At 40.0% G+C, this 14,529-nt stretch overlaps 1 protein-coding gene across 5 annotated transcripts in view; it reads right to left on the bottom strand.

The window, feature by feature from the left end:
- Fars2 (phenylalanyl-tRNA synthetase 2, mitochondrial) overlaps positions 1-14,529 on the bottom strand; it is a 440,651-nt gene that overhangs the window by 411,342 nt on the left and 14,780 nt on the right. For all 5 annotated transcript variants that reach the window (XM_031359625.1, XM_031359626.1, XM_031359624.1 and 2 more), the window contains exon 2: positions 1,175-1,259. The gene's annotated coding sequence lies outside the window, so the exon portion shown is untranslated. The remainder of the gene's footprint in view (positions 1-1,174; positions 1,260-14,529) is intronic.

Genomic DNA, 14,529 nt, shown 5'->3' with positions numbered 1-14,529 from the left:
ACCCAGCAATCTTAGTTAATGAGGATAGCACGAGAAAAGACATTTTTGTGATTCATCATAGTAAAACAGTTAAGACCTAAAGAACAGCATATTAGAAAAGAGTTGGGGGAGGGGAATATAGCCAAGTCCCCACACCTTCACCAGATGGCCCATAGGATCTCTTTGTTTCTGTTTACTGCTGGGATTGCACACGGCCTCCTGCATGACAAAAGGTGCTCTGCCTCTGAGCAGCAGCTCAGCAGTATGGGAGCCAAAGGCTGGGCCAGTATGTCTTTCTCTTCTCTCAACCCGGCAAGAGAAGCTGAGGACAGAGTACACCCTGGATCCCTGTTTACAAGGCAGCTATGATGAGGCCAGCTCTAGAAGGCCCTCGTGTACCCTGGCTAATAGCAAGGTGAGGTGCTGGAGACCCTGTGCCATGGCTCTATTTCTAAAAGCCACATAGCCCCATGTGTCCCTTTCAGAGAAAACCAAGTTTCCTGGCAAAATATATGCAGGAGAATGAATCTGCTCCTGCTTTTCCTCTGTGGATAAAAGCTGTAAGCTCACTGTGTCTGTATAAAAAGAAGCCCACAATGTTTACCACTGCTCCCTCCAGGCTTCCCCAGCTTAAATTGGCTTTAGATATTTTGCTTGGTTTTATTTCAAAGCAAACTTCAGACAGAGAGAGATAGAATAAAGCTATATTTTAAAATTCACTAGAACCAATGCATATTTATTCAAAAGGTTTAAAGAAAAAAATTTACTCAAGAAAGTCAAAAGGAAAACCAAATAGTGCTATATTTTTAAGATAATATTTTAAACAGAAGAAACATTTTATAAGATAATATTTTAAATAAAAGGAACATTTTAAAGTAAAAATTCAGAAAGTCAGGGAAAAGACATATAATGGCATTTAGAGATTACTATATTTTAAATAACATTTTCACATAAAAGGGGAAAGGCTAACAGGGGCTTCCCAGCACTAACTGTGAAGCAGACTTTGAATCCAGTGCTGCTGCTTGTCTCTGAACCTTCTCACACACCTGTGTGTCATGGGACATCATTTGGAGTCTGATGGTAGAGTGCAAATTCCAATCCACACATATGAACTGACTCCATCTGTGTGACACTCACTTTGCTTCTCTCTCCTTCTTCCTTCCTACATTCTAAAACTAAAGACAAGCATACTTACCTCCTAGGTGGAGACTGGAAGCCCTGTGCACTTGCTTGTGAGAATGCAAATAAGGCAGCCTCCTCATGAAACAGTACAGAAGAGCCTGAAAATAAAGACAAAAATTATCCTATGGTTCTACAGTTCCACACTGCAATGTATAATGACAAGGGCCAAAAGCAGGAACACACTGTTATGGTCATATCATCCACAAGAGTCAAAAACAGAAGCAACACAAAAGTCCATCAGAAGATGCGTGGATAAGTAAGATGTGTTGTAGCCTAGAAAGAGAAACTGCCCATATGTGTTACAGCACAGATGACCTTGAAAATATTGTGCCAAGTGAAATGAACCACTCGTGAAAAGACAAATGCTGAATAACTCCACTTGGATAAAATACTGACATTAGATATATTCACAGAGATAGAAAGCAGAATAGCGGATGCCACAGGTCAGGTGGGGAAGGAATGGAGAGTTAACATTTAAAGGATGCAAAGGTTCAGTTTAGAATGACTAAGGTGGATGGTTGTGACAGAGGCACAACAATGTGATGTAGTTATTACTAACATATATGGTGGAAATGGCAATGTTTATGTCTTGTGTGCTTTGCCATGACAGAAATATTTCATGTTAAAAATAGAGTCATATGTCAAGATTAACACACATGTGCATGACCTGTACGGTTTTCAGAATGGCCTGACTGTGGTGATGAGAGATGAAGAATGACAAGTTAGAAAAGCCGGGCCCATGCAGGCAGTACACTGTAATGGAGAGGCACCAGCAGCCAGAAGAGTGAGCACATTCACTACTCCTGAACAAGGCAGGTTAGCTAGTTTCAGTCTCTATAAGGGAGCAGTCTCAGGTGGCAGTCACATAGGACGATGAAGCTGTAGTTGGTACTATCTGCACAGGGATGTGTCAGCATCCATACTCAGACCTCTGGAAGGTCTTGCCATTCCCCTGTGCCTGACCTGGAAAAGGTCTTATCATTCCCATGGGACATGACTGTGCTCACATGACAATACACATCTACATAGGATTTCATCCACTCTCCACACAATAAGTAGATACTCTCATGACCAGCCCCCTTCTTACTTACCTGACTCCCTGCATCCCTTACTGAGAAGCTGCTATTCACAAACCCTCCACCTCTGAGCTGTAAGCCTTCTAAGAGAGGAGCCCTTTCCAGCACTGGCCTTCTCTGCCAGGAAATAACCTTCCACCTAAGCATCTACTGCCGCACACTACAGTCAAAGAAGCCCCATATCTCCACACTATAAAGCTAAGATGACTACAGAGAACACACTGGTTGTCACACTTTATTTGCTAGACTTCTTGCTAACAATCATCTCAAAAACCTGCTCATAGGCGAAGGCTATCATACGATCTGACAAGAGGAAGGGAAAAGGAAAGCTCTCTGCTCTTACAATCATTCTCCTTGATGCTTTTAAAAGTACTTAATGGGGGTTGCATGGACCTCCCTGGGAAGAGAAAATAGAATAGATTTTGAGGGTGTACTAGGGGTTGCTGGGGATGGGGACAACAGGAATTTGGGAGGGCACACAGGGAGAGAGGGGAAAAAGAAAAAAGAAATACTTTATTATAATATTTCCAAGTAAAAATGGAAATAGAGCTCACCCTGCTCAGTCTCCAGGTAACCAGCAACACACTGCATTTTTACCCTGTATTTCCTAACAATTCTAAATTCTAAAACAAACTAAATTTTAAAAACCTGAAGAACAGCTACACTGAAGTGATTCCCACTGTTTTTCCTTCCTGAGGGTCTTTCTGCCATCTTATCAGCTCCTCTTATTTATTCTGTGTAAACTAAAACAATTTCAATATTTTCCTTACCAAGGTCTTTGTGTGGATGTAAAATATGCAAATACACATTGCTCAAATCTGCCCAAAATTAGGTCCTAAGATGTACGTGTTTTTCATGTGTTACTTCCTCAGACCACTGTACGCTTGGATTTTTCAAAACCAGCTTTAATAAGGGGTCTTTAACGCTTCATCCTCCCTTCTAGCCCACCTACCAGAGGTCAGAAAAAGAAAGGTTAATAGGGGACAGGGGTTGTGAACTTGTTTACAAATTGTTCTTTGGTGCTACTCCAATCTTCATTGTTGGCAGTCCAGTCCATTATCAAAACGCCAAACACAAATCAGGAGCAACAGTGCAGACAAATCTGCACAAACGCGTGAAACCAGCAAGAAGTCACCAGAACACCAGGAGAAGTTCTTTGATGAGTTATTCTCTACAAACTCACCACAGGTGAAGATCAGCAAAGCAGAGGCAGGTGAAGGAATGCAAGCGCTTCATCACTCTGTCCATAGATTTATATTTATATTTTTTCTAATTATCACAAGTTCTATCACATGTCTGCTTCAACAAATATCCTCTCACTTGTGTCTGCTTCAGCCAAACATCACATAACAGAGTCTACAAAGAAACAAGAAATTTCCACTTCAGACCATCACCCCAAATACCCTCCTTCTCTCTGCCCAGGGAAAGCTACAACTCTCCTCCTGCCTACAGACCTCCTTCCTTCCTTCCTCTACCACTTCCTCCTAAGCAAAGGATCACAAATCCAAGTCCTGATCACAAATCTAATAACCTGGAAATATAAAGGCAAATACAGTGACTAGCTCCCCTCAAGTACTAGAGTCAGTACCAATCTCTAAGTTAAAAATAGGAACACACTCATCTAGTGGTTGCATATGAAAAAAATATGCTGAATATACCTGAACTGTACCTTTCGTCATTCATGGGTGCGTGTGTGTGTGTGTGTGTGTGTGTGTGTGTGTGGGTGTGGGTGTGTGTGTGTGTGTAAAACATAAAACTTCCTTTTTGATGATGCAAGAAGTTTTAATTGCTAATGAGATTCATTTCCGTGTAGTACTTCTCACCTGTGGCAACTCTCGCACATCTAATTTGTTTTAAAAGGAATGTTAATCACCCAATCAATCAAACGCTTGACCTTCAGCCTTCACAGTCACTTCACTAGGGTCAAAATCAGCATGAAAATTCATGCTGCAACACTTCTGTTGTCCTCAAGCTCCAGAATGCCCATGACAAGAATATAATTTGAGCAAGCCCTCTGACAGATGAAAAAGTGGTACAAGAGTTTTAAAATTGGCTTTTGCCAGACTCTTTAAAAAAAAAAACAGTAACTACCTACATTACCACTAAGTAGTAATTTTTCCTTCATTGAGGCTTAAAGACATTGAAATAATTTAAGTTCCTATACATTGAAATTAAAAAATTAAAAATAAAAATAATTTTTAAAAACAACAGCCTATTGGGGGTCTACATCATTTCTCTTCTTCATGCAGAGATAAAGGTCAGGATCCTCCCACACTCATCCCAGCCTCCATGCATGCACTCATGGGTGCCCATTCTTTCTGCATCACCCTCTGTCAGTAGAGGAGGAAGCCTGCATCTTGCTTAGCCCAAGGCTTCATGGCTCAGTCACTTCAGCATACACACAAGCCACATTTCTTCCACTAAGATCAAAGGAACTCTCTCTTGCAAACACCATCCAGTGGTGGCTCCTGTTCTTTTCAGGGATTTATCTCTTTCTTTCCCAAAAAACAGACTTAAGTATCTAAAATAGAGCTCTTAAACATTTTCCACTCACAACCCTTTGCACCAGAAAAATTTTACACTGCTCTGGATATATAGTAAATAAGATAGTTACACAAATCATTACAATATATATCATAATGATAATAAATCATTAAAAATACATTTTAGAATATTTCTTAGACTATATATAATTTGACTGTTCATTATATGAAGTAAACTTGTTTACTTTTACATAAAGAATTCAATCTTGCTTGAAAGTCTAACCCTCTCCTCCTTAAAAGGGGGGACAAAATACCCACGGAAGGAGTTGCAGAGACTAACTATGGAGCAGAAACTGAAGGAAGGACAAGCCAGCCTGATATAGCTGTCTCCTGAGAGGCTCTGACAGTACCTGATTAATACAGAAGTAGAGGCTCACAGCCATCCATTGAACTGAGTACACTGTCCCCAATGAAGGAGTTAGAGAAAGGACCAAAGGAGCTGAAGGGTTTGCAAGCCCTTAGGACGAACAATAATATGAACTAACTAGTACCCTCAGAGCTCCTAGGGACTCAACCACCAACCAAGGAGTATACATGGTGGGACTGATTGTTCTGGCAGCATGTGTATAGTAGAGGATGGCCAAGTCAGTCACCAATGGGAGGAGAGGTCCTTGGCCCTGTGAAGGTTCTGTGCCCCAGTGTAGAGGAATGCCATGGCCAATAAGTGGGAGAGGGTGAGGTGGCAGGCATGGGGAGGGGAGAGGCAACAGGGGTTTGTTCTTGTTGTTTCTGTTTGTTTGTTTGTTTGTTTGTTTGTTGGAGGGGAAACTGGGAAAGGAGAAATCATATGACATGTAAATAAAGAAAATATCTAATAAAAAAAAAGAAAGTTTAACCCTCAATGGCACGGATGTAGATTATCGTCAATGTTTTTGGAGTTGACTGATAGGTTGATTTTATAAGTATCAACATTAAGTACACCAGCCACTTCATACAAATATACAGTAAATGGTGGCAGAAGTATGTTTAGGGTTACTTCAGAAATTGCTGAAACTGTGTCCTAATAATGGGCCAAAATCTGTAGAATAATGTTTAACAGAATTTAAGTCAGGAAATCAAACAATTTTTAAAACCATACATCCTAGGACAATACAAATCAAAGATAAACCAATTCAATCATGCTGAAGAATGAAGGTAGAAAATATTCTTTGTTTTCCATACTGAAAGTATTTGACTTCTATGAGGGAAGAAAAATGTATATGCACATTAAAATGAGCAACCACATGCACCCCTGCAATGTGTAACCCCAAATACTCCTGAATCAGAACCCAGGCTTTTCAGGAAGCCTTTAAAGTCCTCAGTGTGTAGTGTACGAACAGCAGGGCAATGTGCCTGTGCTGTGTGCTCAAAACCAAGACAGCAATGAGGTCACAGGACATAGCACAGGTGAGTGTGACCAGAAACACTAGGGCTTTAGTACAGGTTGAATTTTGAGTTAATTTCTGGTTGCTGCAAATTCAGAAATTGCTGCAGTTGCCAAAGCCTGCAGACCTCCCACCTGCAGTTTCGTGACCCCATAAGGCAATGCAGTTTGGAAACTGACAGCTGAAACATTCATCTCCACTTTCTGTCAGCCAGGGAGCACTTGCCTGCTCCACTGTCCTCCAAAAGATTTTCACCACTGTTGCCAGCGGCCTATGAGTTCCATACAGTAGCCACAACTGTGTTTACCAGTTGCACCCTCTTCAAAACTGGGCCTACTCCAGGTGTTTAAGGGTCTCTCTTCCTGCCCTTCTCCTACCTAAGTATTCCAACTCAGTCTCCTTCGAAGATGCTTGTCCTTCAATCACCCTCAGGTTCCATCACTGACTGTGTTATATATAGTCTCTGCTATACCCTTTTTGGTTTTTTTGTTTTTTTTGGTTTTTTTTTTGGTGTTTTGGTCTAATCTACCTTCAAGTTTCATGATCTTCAAATGTCAATAATATGTCAAGGTTCTTCAATTCATTACAGCATCCCTTGGTGCTTTAGCCCACTTATGTAACCATGTGTGAGGCTTCGACATGTGAGTGTACCTCGGGAGATCTTCTACTTGGCAAATCCAGACTCTACCACCAACTTTGTTAATTTACCAACTGGGACAAGGTGGATAAGGCACTCCACCCTGAAAACTAAAGGTATCACTAGTCTTCCATCTCTCCTTTCCTCCATTGCTGCTGGCTGAGGCCATCATTCTTAACTAGACCATCAGAACATCCCACAAATACAAGTCTCTGCTGCCCATCAACACATGTATCCCTGACCAGTAATGCTCGTTGCTGTAAAAATTATCTGTTTCATAAAGCCGTTCTCCTAGTTAGAACTCTCTAGAAAAGTATAAAGAATTTTAGATTCATAATTTGTTTCCTGAACATCTGACAAACCTCATGTCTTGCTATCAACTATCCCTCCCCAAACACCAACCATTCAGAAACGCAAATCCATGTCAACAGAATCCAAAGTCAAAAAAAGCCACAGACGCCTCTTAGCTAACCTCTACTCATGCTAACAACCTCTGAAGAAGCTCCCCTCTGCCTGCCTCTAAGGGCGACCCTGCGCTCAGAACTTATATCCCCATGGCGTCTTCAGATTCTGTTGAAGTTGCTGACATTAATCTCTCTCACTAAAATATCCACTCTTTGGAGGAAGGAAATGTGTCTTCCTAGACTTTTATATCTAAATAGCACATATTAGTGTAATAAATCAATGAATGTTTATAAAGAAACATTATTTTTCAAATATATTGAATATTTAATTCTAAAGGCAACAAAAGTAGATAAATCTCTAACTTATCAGTATTACTCAATATTACCAAAGAAAATAGACAATTCTTTTTCATAAGGTAGGTGCAAAACTTCAGTGTACTATCATTAGTAAACAGTGAGCAAATTACTCTTCTTCCTCTCTCCGACACTGAACAGTCTAAGGATCTGAAATTACCCAGCCTCCGTCCAACCCTGTGGCACCTTGCCATGAAAGAAGGGCTCCAAGCAGCAGTGGATTAGAATGGGGTTTAGAAAAAGCTAGAGGAATAACTTTTAAAATCTTCATAATTCACACATTGGTAGGGGTTCAGCTAGCACTTTCCTATACAGAGAAAACAGTACTCCATGGGCTGGGCAGGTGGCTCAATGGGTAAAAGCACTTGCCTTGCAAGCCTGAAGACCTGAGTTTGATCCCCAATTCTATGGTAGGAGAAAACAGCCAACTCCTGAATGTTGTCCTCCAACTTCCATGTGGGTAAGTGACCAGCACCCACACAGCCACATATAGCAACAAACACTATGATAAATAAACGGGTCGCGTTCCTTCCATTAGAAAACGTTAGCAAGAGTAAAATAATAAAAGTAACAAGAAATAAAGACGAAGAGTCTCATGCCTAATGATCAACATGTACCTCATGATGTATATATTTTTATACGTACTTCTACAATGTTTCAAAGTGAGAAGAAGCTGCATTCCTATGTATGGCCATATTTGTCATTTGCTTCCAGTGAGACATTCCAATAAGTATTCCATGGACTATTATAACTGCTTTCTGCAACTATTTGAATTGACACCAAAGAGACTAAGAAGAGGGAATATTAGCTACTAACGCTAACCTCACTGGCATCAACCAATCATACATCACCCAAACCATGGCATCCCAACATCATCCAATAATATGTCATATAAACAGCACTGTCACACTAGAGGTCTGTAATTCATGTAGAAAAACAGAACTGTGTACTACTGAGAAAGCACACTGGTTTTCCTGCACTGTCTTATTTTCAAATCCTAAAAGCTTACAAGTAAGCATTACTCTGTGTACATGCGCATGTTGTGTGTGTGTGTGTGTGTGTGTGTGTGTGTGTATCTCACTGATGTGTGTGTTCATGTGGGTGTCTATGTGTGTCTGTATGTCTGTGTGGGTGTCTATGTATTTTACCAGGAACTGAACAGAGGATCTTTGAACATCATAGGCAAGTGAGCTACATCACAAGTCAAGGAATTTTTAATTGCCAATTAGTTTTACATTCAAATTATAGGAAATAAAAATTTTCTGCATAGTAAGCAAAACTATCAACAGACAGACAAACTATACTATGGGAGAAAAAAATTTCCCAGCTATAATTCAGACAGGAGATTAATATCTATAATATATAAGGAACTATAAAAATTAAACACAAAAAAAATTACTCACCAACAAAAAGGCTAGGAAAATGAACTATCAGTTCTTAAGAGAAGCAATACAAATGTCCAGTAAGTATTTTACAAAGCTCAGCATCCTTAGCCATCAGAAAAACACAAATTGAAATCCATTTGAGATTACACTTTATAAATGGCTATCATAAGAAGAGGCAACAACAAATGCTAGTAAAAAAGTAAGAAAAAGGAAATCTTTATTTATGGTTGATAGGACTGTAAAATAGAACAGCCATTATAGGAATCAGAAGTTTAAAAATAGACCTACTTCATTACCCAGCTATACTCAGCTCAAACACAAAGGCCTCTACATCCTATCATGGAGATAACTGCACGTTCATGTTTAATTGTACATTACTCACAACAACATGGAACCATCAAAAGATGGATAACAAAAAAGTAGCATATATACACAATGAAATTTTATTCAGCTATAAAGCAAAATTAAATCATTAAATTTGTAGGAAAATCGATGGATCTAGAAAGTATTACATTGAGATAAGCCAGACTTAAAAAAGATCAAAATTTGTATGTTCTCTCATAAACAAACCCTACTTTATACTGTTTATATGCATGCATGGTAAATGGAAGGGGTGTGGATGTTGCCTATAAAATTAGGAAATAGACCAAGGAGAAGAAAAAAAGCATTGAAGAAGAGAAGGATAAAACTAGAAGGACACAGTAGGAAAGAGGCTAGGAGGAGGAGAGGTACAAGGAGGGAGTGGGTAGCTGTGAGGGGCGTAAGGAGGAGGAGAGGTACAAGGAGGGAGTAGCTGTGAGGGCGTAAAGTGCACAGGTGAGCCTAGACGGTAAACGACTGGATGAGGGAAGGTGCTGACCACTAGGAAGCTGTCAATGAACTTGGGAAAGCTGATGCAATGAGGAACCTGATATAAATTAAACATTCCTAAGTGCTACTTGTTAAAGTCTGCAAAAATCACAAAATATTGACAAATAGAACCCTGTTAATTGTTAGCAGCAAAACAGTATTCCAGAGGAATGTGGAATATGACAGTCACACATAGAATGTGGGGATAAGTGTTATTGGAAATTCATTCTTCTAATCACATGCACCCCTCCCCAAACTCTCCAAAGGTATCCGATAAATGCTGAGGCCCTTGTAATTAAAATTACACTAAAGTATAAAGAGATTACTATTGCCTTAATTTGATTCTAATGCATCAACCACAACTCCACAAGAAAGCACAATAGGAAGCATTCCACAGTCCAGCTTCTGAAGGAAAACAGATCACTCAGAGCCAATGTCTCCAAACAGAACTGCAAAAACCTCTGAAAGTTATGAAAATACTCATTCCACTCCAGAGAAATGAACAGTCAAATGCTGAGGTCATTTTAAATAATCAAGGATTGGAAAGGATCCAGTAGTGTAAGAAAAAGAAACTGCTGATAAAAATTTAATGGGAAACAATTTGGGAAAATCCATCTCATTTTTAATGCATATATCCTTTAATCAGCAATCCCATCTGTAGCAATTTGAACCTGCAAATAGACCTATTAAGGATGAGGAAATAATATATGAACAAGGGCATTCACTAAATGTAAAAAAAAGAACTTATGTATTTGTGTGTCTAGGGACTACCTAAGTAAAGTTAAGAATAGGGTCACAACTAGCAGCTCCAACCATGAAATGGTTTAAAACATGAGCAGGGTAGCTGACCTTGTGGAAGTAATACAAACAGTTTCTTTGCATGCATAAGAAAATCCGTAACAATTAGTGAGAGCTAAAGGACAGATAGGAGGGAGGCTCGCCTCATAACACACACATTAGACCTTCAGAACTTCCCAAATGCATTACAGCCTAACTAACACTCCTGACCTGGTGATGCTCTCTGCATCCTATGTACTGAACGGCTTTTGGGGCCTCCACCCTTACAATCTCCTAGTCACTTCCACCCTTGCTTTCTCTCTTACTAGAACTAAAACAACATAAAGATCTTCTGTGCCTTCCTTCTAGATGAGTCACTGCAGGCACCAATCCTGATCTGCCTTTCAAAATTGAAGGTTTATTTGGTTTCCAAAGACTAGGGACTTCTGGGTCCTGTCAAGTGTTCCCCATAGGCTGGAGTCTCCATTTTCTCCCAGGAACTGTATCCCACACTCCAGCTGAACACTACAAACACTAAGTGTTTGCTAGCACCAAACCTCCTGTTGCCCTCCATTGGGGCTGTATCATTCATCCCATGGATGTGAGTCCTCCCCACCTTCACTGCTAAAATAGTCTGCAGTCCTCACCACTACAAGGACAAGCTAGCACTTACTCAGAGCCTTTCCCTCACGCCCTCTCCCAAATGCTACTATATTTGCATACTATGAACACACACTCCCTTTAGGCTATACATTGCCTCTTTCCCCTATATATCCAGGCCAGTGTACCTCCTGCTCTTCATTGAGTCTCCTAAACTCAAGGATGTGTCCACAGCAATCTCCAGAGCAAGGCCTCTGGGGAAAGCAACACTCTTTCAAATTCCAGAAATTCATGTTGCTCATTAAATGGCTACAAATCCATCTTGAAATCACTGATTCATATGCACTGCTCTATAGGGTAGGCCACTGTCTTTATACTGATAAACCAGAAGATGTTTTAAAAGTGAGACTGTTTTGGTCTTTCTTGATGGAAACTGGTAAAAAGTTTGAAAACCAAGTATATATTCAAGAAACTCAATCTTAGCACCTGTCACTTAAAAGTAATTTTCAAGAATTATTATTTTCTTAAATGAGATGATCAGACTCGGGGAGATGTAAGGTTAGTGATGGCCAGAAGCGGTGACTAAATTGGATGGCTCTGTGTACTTTAACAAGAATTGTCTCCCATATCCCAATGTGAGGCAATTAGTGGGCTGCAGCCATTTTAAACGACATGATCCCTGAAGACACTCAGGTGTCAATGCCATATACTGGCCTAACAGTGGCTATAGACACAAGTTTTTCATGCACAGCCAAGCTTGCAGGCAGGAAGTAGAATGGTAACTGAGTGCAGGAAATGACAGAAGTTGGAATCATTGTCTAGGAGACTCAGAACTTCATCTCAGATGATTTAAAAACAGTTCTGAGGAAAGCACAGTGGTGATGGTATCCCATAATGTCAGTGCATGAGAAGTCAGTATACAGTATATATAAAAATGGCTAAAGTGGTCAATTTTTCCATTATATGCTTTACTACAACAAAAACATCCATCCTGAAACATGGCTACAATGTTTATTTTTAAGGCAGTAAAAGGTACTCTTACTTTTTAGCTCTTTTCATCTCTTATCCTTAGACATGAATGAGAAAATATAAACACAACAGCAAGCTGCCAGATACGTCAAACCTATTCTATTCTAGGTCTACATCATACCATCTGAGTGTGCCTGACCTCAGCAAATCTAGTTAAAGTCTCTTTTGCTACTTCCTCATTAAAGCTTACCTTTACTTGGAAAGTGCTAACTTGTGAATCAAGTTCAGTGTGACAATTCTCTTTTTAAATCTTTCTCTTCACTTGAAAACTGGCTATCCTCTAGGATCAATCCATGTTGCTGTTAGTCACACCTTCAGCAATGATAATCCACACAAAGTGCAGAGCACCTGAATGCAAAGTAAATCTAACCAGGTTTCAGAAGACAGTCTCTCAATGTAAGCCTAGGCTGGCTCCAGTCAAATTAAATAACACAATTAAAATAGTAAAATCAATGACTAGACAGAAAATGCAATAAGAAATCATTAAATTATTTTGAAGACTAGAAGATTTTTTTTACAAATTTCAAGTAAATCATACAGCCAAACAACTATGTACAGAAAATAAGTTATATACATACCTTTACAGGGTCTTTCTAGCTCTAGAAATTGCTAGTGTTTGCTGGCACAATAGTTGGTGACAATGTTTTCAATTGTCAGAAATTAATAAAATCTCATCTTAAAGATAAATGTTATCAAATAATCACTAGCCATCTGTGACTAGTTAATTAAAATTATGATATGACACAAAGTCTGTCCCTCAATTCCACAGCCATGCTGCACGCACTCCAGAGCCACTTGTGGCAGTGGCTGGCTTATTAGAGAGAGAAGTAAGAAATGTGTCCCCAGCAGACCGTCTGCTGGACACTCCTCTAGAACTACTCAAAACACCCAAGTGCCTTTTTCTGAAATACACCCTTGTCCTGCTTCCTTCAATAAATGTTTGTAGGGTACCTGGTTTGTGATGGGTACTGTGCTAACTGCACACAGAGACCAGAGAATGCTGGCAATTTAAGAAAGAGACAAAGAGAAACCTTAAAGGTGGAAGAGGGAAACCATGGTTTTAGATTATAAAAAAAAAAAAAAAAAAAAAAAAAAAAAAAAAAAAAAAAAAAGGCACGGAAAGCTTATCTAAGGAAGCCCAGATTAGACAGACAGGCCTTCATAAAAACAAGACACCAACCAAGTTTCAAGACACTGGGAACTGAGTACCATGGTACTCAGGGTGGGAATGGCTAAGCATATTCTAGGCAGTCAATTTAGTATATTTTGTAGCTGGCTCATTAACTTGAAACACCAAAAAAAGTACTTAGGATGCCATCCAAATCTGTTTCAAGGGAAGCTAGAGCACAGCCCATATATAACCCCGGGCACCCCCCTCTTTCCTCTAAAACACCTGACTTTTGGTAATCTCATTTCTTGACATATCAACTTCTGAGCGGCCATGTACAAAAGAGCTATTAATTTTGTTGCCTCTTAGCAGAGGAAAGAGAGATTTGAATGAGCTTCTAAATGACTGTGAATTTTAACTGGCTGTGTCTTTCTGTGTCACTGTTAACATGGGCAATGGAGATATTTTCACCATGGGAACTTTCTATTTAAGGGCATTATTATTTTCACCACAGGCGAACAACCCCACAGCCTTCAACAATATTGAGCTGCTGAGAATAAGTCAGAGCGAACAATCCTTCCCAGTTGGCTGCAATGTGGTAGGCCCCTCAGCACAGCCACTGTGGGGGATGGCAGGGGGGATTGGGAGTGAACAGCGCTCAGCTGGTAGAAGACCGTTCTAATGACAAACTTTAAACTCTGCAACCCCTCGGTGCCTGTCTGAGGGGGTCTCTGTGGGTAGCTAGGTAGGGAAGCAAAATCCCAAAGGAATAAATCCAGCACAGAGGAAACTAAATCTAAAAAATTAGCTCTTATGGGTCTCCAGCTTACCAATTGCAGATCTTGAGAACTTCCAACCTCAATTCTTTTAGGTAGAGATGGGTTTTAATCTATGTGGGAAAAAAAACCCACTAAGCCATAAATTTATACATCCAGCAACTCCCAGATCCATTACATGAATTCTGATACATCTCTTTCTCTCTGCTTTTTTCACTGACACTTCTGATATGAGGTCATCAGGTCCCTGATGGTATTCACTACAGTACACCTTCTTCAACCCAAGCCACCTTTGGAACCCATAAGCCCCTGCGGGAGGTATCCCTGTGATACCTGAACAGACTAGGAAAGAGTGGTAGTGAGGACAACTACAACCTGAGCAAGACAGGAAGATGTCACCTCCTCTCTGCTCCAGGGAGCTGAGCTACCCACCAATTTCTCTCTCTGCTGCATTTCTTTTAGGGAG

The sequence above is a fragment of the Mastomys coucha genome, unplaced genomic scaffold (genome assembly GCF_008632895.1).
Source record: "Mastomys coucha isolate ucsf_1 unplaced genomic scaffold, UCSF_Mcou_1 pScaffold7, whole genome shotgun sequence".
Classification (NCBI taxonomy): Eukaryota; Metazoa; Chordata; class Mammalia; order Rodentia; family Muridae; genus Mastomys; species Mastomys coucha.
Note: the sequence above shows the minus strand (reverse complement) of the source record. Positions and strands in the feature narration are given on the sequence as shown.